This window comes from Cydia pomonella, chromosome 3, assembly GCF_033807575.1.
Source record: "Cydia pomonella isolate Wapato2018A chromosome 3, ilCydPomo1, whole genome shotgun sequence".
NCBI lineage: Eukaryota > Metazoa > Arthropoda > Insecta > Lepidoptera > Tortricidae > Cydia > Cydia pomonella.
The window spans coordinates 4,323,977-4,336,745 of NC_084705.1; the positions used below are offsets into that span (position 1 = coordinate 4,323,977).

The window sequence follows — 12,769 nt, forward strand, 5'->3', positions numbered from 1 at the left end:
GCGCTTCGATGCAGTGGCATAGCAACGTGTGTGGATAAATATTAAAAGGAATAATATTAGAAAGATTTAGTCAAAGTCTAGTCTAACCTTGAGGTGATTGATCTATTTGGAACTGCATCTAAAGATACCAAATCAAATAAATACATAGGTCTTAAACAAGATAAAAGCGCATTTCTTATTAGCCATTTATTCAAGTTTTTAGAAATCGTAATCATTAAGAAAGAAGTAATGTACAAGAAAGTTTTTTTGTTTTTATGTTACGAGTATGTGATTATTTTGTAATAGATAGGTACCTAATTATGGGTTAAATTTGGGTTGTGATATTTTTGTGAAATATTTAAAAGACTGTTTTTTTTCTTGTAGGTACTTCTTGGTATTTAAGGTTAATATTTTGGTAAATTATTGTGTTATGATAATATTAAAATTATATTTGTTATACCTTTATTTTGTCGTGTTGTGTACATACAAGTTTCGCTATTTTTAGTCATTATGCTTTTGTCTGGTATACTAAAATGTGGGGCCTGTGCTATTTATTATTATTTCGTAAAATTATACTACAGGATTTACAGTAAAACTTCACACTTCATTATCTTCATCATTATAGGTAACTCATAAAAATAACTTTGATATTACCAAATTTTGGTGTCATATCATAGTTTCGCGTAAGTAATCAAATATATACGATAGTATTCGAGAATAATTTAGGATAAAGCAATAGATTGAGCGACTACAGCGCCTGCCATTATTTATGTGTACAAAACCTATTTAGATATACATACGTTACAAACATTTCTACGCATTTAGTAGCATATTAGTCATAAGAATGTTTATATGGAATATTTATGGTAGGTAGCTATGTACTTATAGTATGGTTACATGAAGCTTACGATCTCGGATTCGCATCACAGTTACTGCTGTAGTTTTAGTCTGTGGGATATCAATATTGCAATAAACTATGTAAAACTGAAGTTATTCTATTTCGTTTTATTAAAAAAACTTCTTTTGCCCTTCTTCGTTTGCCCAAGCATAAGAGATTTAAACAATAGCACGAAGGGTATGGTTTCCTTAACAGTTAATTATAAAAATGAGATCTGCCAACTAAGAAGCCGCAGAGGCCGAGCAATAGTGATCTAATATAATTTTCTTGTTTGAAGTTTTAGTATTGTCTGGTCAACAATTTCTGTACTTAACCATGTTGCAAACTCAAATATATATTAAAATATAATTTTATGACGGAAAGGTTTAGAATCTAAGGTGCATAACGTCCCAACCCTTAAACACTTTTTTGATTTCAGTATCCTACGCGATATCCCGCAACCAGAAGCCCATCATGATAGTGGATGGCTACAGATTCTCGCTTCACTACACACGCAACGAGCGCGAGCGGTGGCAGTGCAGTCGACGAAGCTATTTCGGTTGCAAGGCTGTCATTCATACGCGCGCGGGAGTTGCGCTTTTCGCCAATACTACCCATAATCACAGCCCGTGACCGCGGGGTGTGCTATCACGACAGTTGGCTACAGGTCGCACTGCAAGGCTGTGATACAAACGTGCGCGGGCGTCACGCACTTCGCCAACACCATTCTCAACCACACGGCCCGTGACACGACACAGGTTCTCCCTCTATACCCAAGGACATAAACAATGCAGGGGCCCTAGGGCACATAGGAATTTGGGGCCCATTTGGAAAGAAAGAAAGCGAATTAAACTATGTAACATTTTTGTACTATGATCTGCTATTCATTATGGTTAATCAAATATATTGTTAATGTCTGTCCTTCGGGGCCCCCTGAGGATGGAGGCCCTAGGCACGGGCCCCGTGTGCCCTTATGATAGACCAAGAGCCAGGAATAATTTCCATGACCAATCGCCTCCCGGCTGAAAACTCGTATAGTGGTTAACGGCTAGGTATGATGAACCCTCGTGGACGTCAGCTGCCGCTCCGTTAGTGGGTTGAGAAATGGCAGCTGGGCCAAAATACTTTTTGATGCCTAAAAACTGGTCCCTCCGAAAGAATAATTAATTTTGTGGGATATCAGTACAAAATTGCGCAAAAAGTATACTTATATCGAAATATAACATTATTTTCTAACGCAGAAAACAAGATTTGACCGGGAAAATATGTTATTTTTCCTAAAATTGCGGTAACAACGTTGTAATTTTTGGTAACGCAGTCGTTCTTAGTACAAAATATTGCTGTCCTTGAGCACTGTGTCAAGATGTACTTAGCTATTTCTCCCAATATTTCCTAGGTGGCGTTGAATCTTAAATGTCCCTATGAAAATGTAACATTTGAACCTTATTACAACGCCAATAGATATTTTTTACATTAAATATTTCATGGAATAAAAAATTATTTAGTCTGTGTCCCCAACAAAGAACAAAATCGTAACTACCTTGCGTTGCTATATGAAAATAAACCTTAAAGTGAGTGTGTTACATTTTATTTCACTTCATTTCGTTCGACTTATTGTAACTATTAGAACAAATGATAGCAACTGCGCGGGGGGGAGACAGCTAGCCGGATCAGTCGCGTCACAGTCGTTGAGAGAGGTGCGTGTGTTTATTGCGTGGCCGCTGAGTTACCACTGTCGAAAGGTACGTACTGACGATATTTTACATTATTGTTATTTTAATACGCAGTTAGTCATGCTTTGTTTCTGTCAGTGTTAGAATATTTGCATTTTGTTATTCTTTTTAGTTAATATTTACAACGCAGTCAAATATTTACAACTGCGTAACTGCTACACTGCGTTACTAGAAAAAAGTAACGCAGTTGTTGTAAAGGTAACGCAGTTGCGTTTTTTATTATTTTTAATGTTAGAAATATGTTATTAAGACCGAAATGCAAAAATACTCTTTCTTTCTTCACAGAAAGAAGCTTCTGCACTAAATGGAGTTAACGCACGCAGAAAAGCAACGTCGTTATAGGCTTAAATTAAAGTTGGACCCTATAAAAATGCTGAAGCCAAAAAAAAACATCTTGAAAGGTACCACGCAAATAAAAAACTTGTAATAGATATGACAGAGCGTGAACACAGAAATATCAAGCGTAAATGGAAGACTGCGAACAAGAAACGACGAGAACGTCAAAAGTGTGCTCAACTAATTATGAACATTACACCGGCGTTCAGCCCACGGTCAGGAACTCCAGTTTCACCGAGATCTAGAGGCCGAAGACAAATACAAAGAGATCGCTCTGCAGTTTACAGAAAAAAATCTGAAAATTCAGGAAGAACTCGAAAAGATGAAACGGCAGTGCGATAAATACAAAAAGAGATACCAACGAGCTAAAACCACAATCAAAGACACGAAAAAAATAAATAAGCTTAACCAAAACAAGTATTCAACGATATCTAATGCAATCAAAGACCATTACAAAAGTTTGGAGTCAGTGAGAGAGAGGAAAGCCTTAAAACGAATTTTCCAAGGAGAATAGTAAATTATACGCGAGACTTTGGGCATTGATCAGATGAAAGTGATGAAACGACAGAATAACCCTTTAGGGAAAAAGCCTCTGGTTGATAATATTAAAAGCTTTTTTGACCGTGATGATGTTTCTAGAGCTACGGCGGGTAAACGGGAAACAGTCACCTTTAAAAAAATAAAAATGCAGAAGCGCCATTTACTGGACACGCCACGGATGAAAGGCCTATTTCGTTCATTCCAAAAAGAAAACCCAGAACTGAGATGTTCTTTCATATTTCATAAAAAATAGGCCTTTTTACGTAAAACACTTTTTCTCCGATGGACCAGCTACTCAATACCGGCAGAAGCAAAATTTTTATTTCATAAGTCACAGACTATTCAGCGAATACAATTTCATCCGCGTTACATGGAATTTCTTTGAGGCTGGTCATGGAAAAGGGGATGCTGATGGCGTTGGTGGCTACCTCAAACGTACCGCAGATGAAAAAGTAGCTGCTGGTTCCGATATTTCTGACGCAGAAGCTTTTTATTACACTTGAAGGATTTGAGCAAGGTTCGAATGTACTTACTGAATGAAAGCGACATTCAAATCGTTGAAAGAGCACTACCTAAAAACCTAGTGCCACTCCAGGGTACTATGCAAGTACATCAAGTTTTTACTGACACTCCCGGTGAACTTCAATACGGATGAGGAATCAGTCCTAGACGACATTTCTAATGTCGTTGCCGTACCTAGAAGATCATATTATAATACGGTTAATTCCTCATCTTCCAACTCTGACGACGAACCTTTAGCAAGATTTAGCCAACCATCGGTTTCTAATATAAACGAAATGCAGCTAAGTGAAAAGGAAAATGTTCATCCTTCAAAAATATCTGACGGTGTCCATGTTTTAATAAAAGTGTCTTCTGTCAAAGACAAACACTACACTTACCTCGGCGTTGCTAAAAGTGAAGTCGATGAAGAAGGAGACGTAAAAATTATGTTTTACAAGATGGTAGATAAAACTGGCAAAAGATTCAAAGCAGTGGAGACTGATATTTCTTACGAGCCTTACGATAACATCTTGGGAATTGTTCCTAACCCTAAAGTTATCGTAAAAGGTAAAAGGGTATATTTTCATTACGATGAAGCAATAGCACGTATATGAAAAGTAAGACTGAATTACTTGTATTAAATTTGCTAAGTTTGTTGTTTTTGAAGTTATTTGAGTTACTTGATACTATATCACGTCATAAGAAGTAAAATTTTGATTTGTTTTATCATTATAACAGATCTCTATAGAAAGTACTAAGTATAGTATGTAAGAAAATACTACTGTGTTACTAAGCTTACTACTGCGTTACTTTTGTGTCCCTTCGATTATTGTAGTAATTTCAGTAATACATGGGCTTCTAGTGATCTTAAATGCCTGAACCTCTTACGTACGTATTATTGATCCAAAGTGGAAGGTTATGCCATTAGGTGGTATTCAATATAAGTTGTTATTTGTTATTAATAGGAAAGTTTAAGTTTTAAAATGACACTTTGGTAACGCAGTAATCTTAATTATTAAGAATACTTCATGAAACTGATTATTTCTGTGATTTAACTTACTAAGAGCTAAATGTAAGCGTTACAGTTTAAAACTGACATATTGAAAAGTCTGATTGTGCAATTTTAATAAAAAAAGTTAATTTTGTTAAAAAGTAACGCTGTTGTTTAATTTCTTGACACCTTGATATATTAGTTGCCAGAAATATAATAAACTCATTAAAACTATCGCTGCAGAGGTATGTATATTATAAATCGAACTATAACTAATCTATATTTACCTAAAAAAACAAAGAAATTTAATATTTTATTTTTATTTTTTATCGAAATTTGTATGCTCGGATTAGGCATTAAAAAGTATTTTGGCCCAGCTACCGAAACACGTAAAACAAAATTGTCATCGCCTCTCGTTTGATACGGTCAAATGATAATTCAGATGCTGTTGTTAATTAAAAAAAATCATCAGCCGGTTATATCGCGGTGGTAAGAACATCAGCTGGTCGCATGAACATGTAAAAAATAAGCGCAATACCTTTTATGATAGCAATAACAAATCATGAAACATTCCATGTAGCATTTCATCAGGCGTAAACACCTGAAAAGCCATCAACGGACTACGCGTTTTACACATTACGCATACTTTGCTGCACATAAAGTGGTAAGGAGCATATTTTTTACATGTTCATTTTACAGCCGACGGTTATTCCACCGCGATAGAACCGGCTGACGGTTTTTTTTGTTTAAAACAGCATCTAAACTATCATCTGACAAAGTATCAGCCGGGAGGCGATGACTGACGAAATATGCTCCTGGCCCGCGGTCTATGATAAAGACGGTATTGTCCTACGAGTAACAAGCGTGACAGATTGAATGGCATAATCGCGGCAGTAATGCGGCGGCGACATATTTTATCAAGTAAATTGACAGATAGAGTAGCTCAACAACACAGCATGTTATAATACCGCAACAGTTGCCATCGGAATGTTACCTTTAGGGACTAACTTGATCGACTGCGGATTTAAGGGTCACTATCAAATAAATGTGATGAATATTACAATTTATTTTGCTTCCTGTAGTTTTTGCACAATCACTTCCATGTTTTAGATTTGTAAATATAGGTATCATCAGTTAATTTATTTCAAGTAGATAGTCATTCTCATTTCTAAAAATGTCTTAAAATATTGTTGCTTATGTATAATGAGTACAATGAGAATAATATAATTAGATGGATTTTTGAAGAGTAACGGTTAATACAATTTATTATATAAATGTGATGTTGTGTTTATTGTTTTATTTTCTCAGTTGAGATGTTTAATAAAATGTAAACTATATATGGAATTTATTTAACTACCAAAGCCATTTTTAAGTATAATGACAATACCTAAATTAAAAGAAACCCATAAAAAGAAGGTAATGAGTTCAAGTATTTTTTTATATCCAGTATTTTCCGTGTTTTAGGATAAGGATTAGGAAATATATAACACTTCTGTTATTTTACAGGCTTAGTGGCCTGCCCCGTCTGCGGTGACGTGGCCAACGGCTACCACTACGGAATCTTCACGTGCGAGTCCTGCAAGTCCTTCTTCAAACGCAGCGTGGTGCAGCAGAAGATTTACAAGTGCGTTAGAGATTCCAATAAGTGTCGCCTTAATATCAATACGAGGACTAGATGTCCGTCTTGCAGGTGAGTTAAATACATGACCGTCACCTTTTTATCTAGGCTTATAACGTCCCTTTGCTGCCAAAATCCACCCGTTTATGTCCAAGTGTTAAGAAATGCAGAGGGCCTAGCCAGGATGACAATCGTAGCTGTCATTATGATACATTTCTCAGATTATTATCTTGACTAGGTCCAGTTCGTCTCGCCATCTCCTCTTAGGCTGACCACAGCGGTGTTTACGTTGTGGCACAAGGTCTTGACCATCTGCTGTCCTGGTTTAAGTAAAAATCTTTACTTGGAAAATTTGTGTTTACGCCTATGATATATCTACATAATTAGGCGTGGGCGACGTGGACCACCGCCTACGGCCTCGCGGTCCAAAGAGCGTGAAGCCTCAAGTAAGTATAAACCGGACACAACGTAAAAATGTTCGTTATTTCTTGCGAGGCCCTCTTCGCTAAATATGCCTTGCCCAGATAAAGTTTTGGTCATGCCCCGTCACTGTACATAATTATAATGTAGTGATGATGTGATGTGTCGATCTTGCTTTATTACGGGCCGAGTTTATTTCCGTGATTTTTCCATAAAATTTGGTAGATAGATAAAGTTCCGCATTCTGTACAATGTTGAAAAGTAATCTCAACGCATGTTCCAAAAAATCTTCTGAGTTACATAAACATACATATGTAAGATATTTTCGTGACACAACGGAAAATCACATAGCTTGGAACAAGTTTTGATTTCGTATTTATTCCGCCGAGAATGAGGGGAAAATGTGTCGCGTCTATGATTGAACAACACCACTGTTACTTTGATTCCATCTCTCAGCTTATCAGCTGTTTTTTCTAATTCCATCTAACCTTCCAACCCCTTTCTTTCTTTTTGTAAATCATTCATCTGATAAATTAATGGCTTGTATTGTTTTTGTAGGTTCGAGAGATGCAAGCGGGCTGGCATGATGACGGAGCTGGTGAGAATGTCCGGGGAAAGGGGAGGAAGACATTCATTCCCCTCCAAAATTGGTGGCGTCCGGGGAAAAATCCGATTCCCGTATCTAGTTGAAAAACAGTCAAAAGGGAGCAAAATTACTAAGTTGACTTAATCAATTTGAGTACTTAAAAGCGGAAATATTATAGGAATAGAATTTGTATATCGTAGTATCCTTAATAAAAAGTTAAAAGAAGGCTAATGGGATGCGGTGGGTAACCAAAGGTATGTCAACCGGCCAGTGTAGACGTGCCTCGGCCAAGGCGGCGCGGCGCGCGCGTTTTCCTCGTCTGAGCGCGTCGAGACACGTCTACGCTGGCCGGTTTGTGCGCTAGGAAATTGCCTCGCGCGTGTGGTCGCTCTGTGTGGACCCGCCTAATAACTCGGAAATTAAGTTGACGTATTAGTCATGTAAGAAAAATACGGCCATTTACCATTCAGCTGATTGATCTATGCATTTTAATGTACTCGAATTATTTACGTAGTGGCAATGAAAATGAACAAAAAATGCTGTCGGAGATACTTATGTCATTAAAATTATACAAGAAACATTGACTATCTTCAAACAAAAGTGTCGCACGTAATATTGAACTGACTTCAATAGTATAAGTAATAGAATTGAACGTATACCTACTTAATTCGAATTTCTGAGTGTCTAGAGTCTCTGGAGATTCACATTGCCTATTTATAATATTAAACGCTCATTTTATATTTAAAACTTTGTCAATAAACACTTTTTATATTAACTATTTAGCTTTATCTAACCACTGTAAATGTGCAATACGTTCGTTTGCCGCATGAATCGTCATCTTTAGTATGAGTCGATCAGTGTGATTGCGCCCTTAAAATGTAATCAAATTTTAGATATGACCTGCAATTTTTATAAAACGTTTATTGTTGTGGGTAGTTATAGTTATTATATTAATTTAAATAGTGCCTTTTATATCAAGGGACTGGAAATGGTGTTCTGATGAATTGTTTAGTGTAAGAAAGTTTGTGAAAGAAAAGAGATGGTGCGACTTTTTACTGCCATTAGTGTTAATGTTTTTTTATACACAATATAAATCAATATTTAATCATACTCAAATTAATAGTAGTTACTCTTAAATCACGTTAAATAAAAACTGATAATATTGCAATTCAATGTTATTAACAATTTTTACTTAGTATAGATCGTGTCATTCACGGCGACGCGTGCCTGGACTCGTAATATCATATTATTAAAGGTTAGATTTGACAAATCTGCGCGTCATCGTGGATGACACGAACTCACAAACTAAATTATGAACAAAATATTTAAATTGACGACTTATAAATCATTGTAATAAGACTCGATTGTTAAAATTAATGATATCTGTAATTATATATTCTCCTATCACAATCTCCAAATACTTAAGGGAGGTAATTATTAGACTGAGTGGGGAAGGTAATTTACGGTTTAAATCGCGTATTATTTGTCACTTACGCGACATGTTTCTGGGAGCCTAGGTCTGTATTTTCATGCACTATATGCATGAGTAGCGGTCACGGTGCCCGCATGGCGCGTAGGTAAATAAATAATAAATAATTCTGGGACAATCTTAACCAGTTCGACTTCGACCTAGCTCCAAACTAAGCAAAGCTTATACTATGGGTACTAGGCGACGGTATACATACGTATATAGATAGATACATAATATGTATAGATAACGCACATGACTCAGCAACAAATATCTGTGTTCATCACACAAATAAATGCCAATGGACCATTGCACCAAACCAGACCGCCGGTCGTAAACAAGTCAAGGTGCTCTGCTAGTACCCGAAAATGAAGACATCCATCTTCGAAACATGTCACGCGAATGTCAAAAAAATACGTGAGTTAAACCGTGAAATGATTATATTATGTATTATGACTTACGACATTTTAAATTCGTCTAGTTAGAGAATTGACTTTTCTTAGAGTTTTTAATTGCCATCCAACTTTTATCAAATGTCCGGATCCAGCTCCTACATGCATATTCAACCTGGATGTTGGAAGTATAAGGAAGAGGGAAGTATAAGCACGTGACCGTACATACAACATGTTTTCGACTTCCAAATATTTTCCATTCTCTATGATTTTTTTGTATGTTAACGACACAAGAAAAACTAGGTTTCTAAGTAAAAAAAAATTGAATACAAAAAAAAATGTTTTTTAAATAAGCGAAGCCTACAAACCTAGAATATATTGTGCTAAAGCGATCGACATCAAAATCAAAGTGATTTGTTAACATTTAGTTAGTGGAAACCGTTCTCTCGCGAAATAGAATTTCATAGAAAAATTACCGTTATTCCGTTAGGATCGCAATCACTTATGGAATTTTTCCGGATATGCAGCTAAGTTGTGTGTATATATCCTTAATTATTGATATAAAACTATAATACTTAATATACTTATTAACTATTTTATGTTTTTATAACTGCGAGCTTTTTAACTAGGAAAAGGTACCTTTTTTGTAAATTTATCATTAAGTAAAAGTTAAATAAAATAATGATGTGAATATCATTTACCCAATTTGCGTATAATGCACCCTATATATTTGTAAAAAGTATTTATACTTTATTATTTTTCCTATTTGGCGACTCTATGGATGCGTGGCTGTCGATAATGTCACATATGTCATGTCATGTGACAAAAATGAAGTGATGGTAAAAGAAAACGTCTATTGAAAATAATTTTATTCAATTGTGATTTAGTTTACCTACGGATGGACGAATGAACATTTAATATCGTTTTTATGTAGATTTTCCTTTAGATATTTTATTAGTAAAGATAGAAACACTGAGTAAATAAAACCTTTCGTTTTCAGAGCAATGCATTATTTTATTTTCATCACACTTGCTCGAAAAAGATCTTATTACATGCAGGTGTACTGAAGGACGAAGACCTATTACGTCCCGCGGGAGTTTTGGATTGTAAAAAAAAAAGCTATAACATACAAACCAAGTAGCATAAAGGAGTTTTACTCTTAAAATACTGACACTTAAATAATTTAATATTTTTGTTTATGTTTAAAATTATTTAATTTGATTAATTTAACAGCCGTTTAAAATATTTTTAAGTACATAATTTTCAATTGTGGCTGAATGCTGAATAGCTCTGTGCCTAAGATGCCTAACCTGTCAAAAATTACAAAATGGCGGACTAATGTTTGATATTGCACCGTATTTAAGAATTATTTCGCTTAAAATTTTGTTTTTTCTTCGCAAGTGTGATGAAAAACATTGCGTTTAACTCCGGGGGTAAGAATATTGCAAACTCTCAGGCCGAAAGTCGAAAAAAGTCAAACATAGGGGCAATAGCTATATGGTTAATATACATCAAAAAATGTAAAAACATTTTCCATAATGTCAATATCCAGAGCGGAAGAAGCGGCCGTGGCCTATCCTCCTAAGATCGCTCTTTTCTTGAAGGTCGTATCGTAGCAGACATCGTTTATTTCCCATAATTGGTAATAAATATATGCTTTCAGGTTATCAACAAATAGTTGCCTCAAAGAAGATACACACCTTCGAGAAAAAAAGCCATCAAAGAAGAAGTTGCGTGGAATGCTACCGGACCCTGCGCGCCACACTCACCAGTCGACAAGCAGATAATAAAGTCAAGAAGGTTAACACATACTGTATGGAATGTGACAAAGGGTACTGCCTCCCATGTTTCAACAAAACACATATGTCATTTTTAATAGATGATAATATGAAGTAACACAATAATCATATAATATTCTTTTTTACTATCATTATACCCTCGATGGAACATTATTAAAAATATTTTGACACAGTTTGTTGTATATCAACCATAGCTATGTTTGATTTTTTTGTAATCTTTAATTATAATACAAGTTAGGAGCATTTACATTTTTTCTTGAAATGTATTTGTCGCTCCTAATTTTTACCCAATTAAAAAAGTCAAACATAGGGGCCATAGCAATAGCATAGACAATATTCAAATAGGAAAATGGGGACTACGTTTGTATGGAGATGCGGCCGTGGCCTATCCTCTTAAGATGGCTCTTTTATTGAAGGTTTGAAGGTCGTATCTCGTATCGTAGTAGACATCGTTTACTTCTCACAATTGAAAAAAATTATATGCTTTCAGGTTATCAACAAATAGTTACCTTAAAGAAGATACACACCTTCGAGAAAAAAAGCCATCAAAGAAGAAGTTGCGTGGAATGCTACCGGACCCTGCGCGCCACACTCAGCAGTCGACAAGCAGACAATAAAGTCAAGAAGGTTAACACATACTGTATGGAATGTGGCAAAGGGTACTGCCTTCCATGTTTCAATAAAACCCATATGTAATTTTTAAGAGGATACATGAGCTGAGATTTAAGTATTTTAAGTGAATATATCCATCTCGCTAACGGAAACGACTCCTAAAACTAGTGAAAAATCTTGCGTAATAATCGCAAAAAAAACGATGTTTTGGTACTCGACTGTTTCCTCCTCCAAAACTTAACCAAATGTAACGAAATTTTGAGATCTAAATTGTAATGAAATTATCTGTGTCGGACTGTTTTGCTTTTTACGCTAATGAATGTCAGTTTTCAATACCATGCTTTTATTTGCGGCCTAGTAAATTAATATACCGTTTTTATGTATATTTGAAGTGCACTAGCGCCTTAAAAAATAAACATCAAAAAAATCAAAACAGTCCGACACAGATATTATTAATATTAATTTGTGTTGAAAAAATCATTGCTCTAGCTTCAAAAACGACGGAGGAAACAGTCGAGTACGTTTGTATGGAGAAATCACCTTGCCTGTTGCCTCTTAATACCTAGATTATAATATGAAATAAAACGATAATCATGTAACATTCTTGTTTCTTCTAAGTTGAATCTGAAACATCTACTCGGTGTACCCCTTTCATTTAATTAAAGTATAGTAGTCTACGTGTTGGCTTCGTGCATGCCTCATAAATATCCGGAACATCATTGTTGTATCGATAGCTTGTCAATCAAAAATAGTTTGCTGTGCGGTGATATGGACAAGTGATAAGACGAGGCGAAAACAACACTATATAGAGGGCTATCCAGGGCCAGCGGCGGTATCATGGTTCCATTTTTATCACTTGTCACTATGCCCGTCACTTTCGCGCTTACATATTTGTTAGAACGTGACAGGCATGGTGA

The 12,769-nt window shown here is 35.6% G+C and overlaps 1 long non-coding RNA gene across 1 annotated transcript; it reads left to right on the forward strand.

The window, feature by feature from the left end:
* The first annotated feature begins 9,643 nt into the window (after positions 1-9,643).
* LOC133515841 (uncharacterized) lies at positions 9,644-12,451 on the forward strand. Its single transcript, XR_009799088.1, has 2 exons — positions 9,644-10,371; positions 11,105-12,451. It is a non-coding gene; the product is annotated as an uncharacterized LOC133515841 (long non-coding RNA).
* Positions 12,452-12,769: the final 318 nt, after the last annotated feature.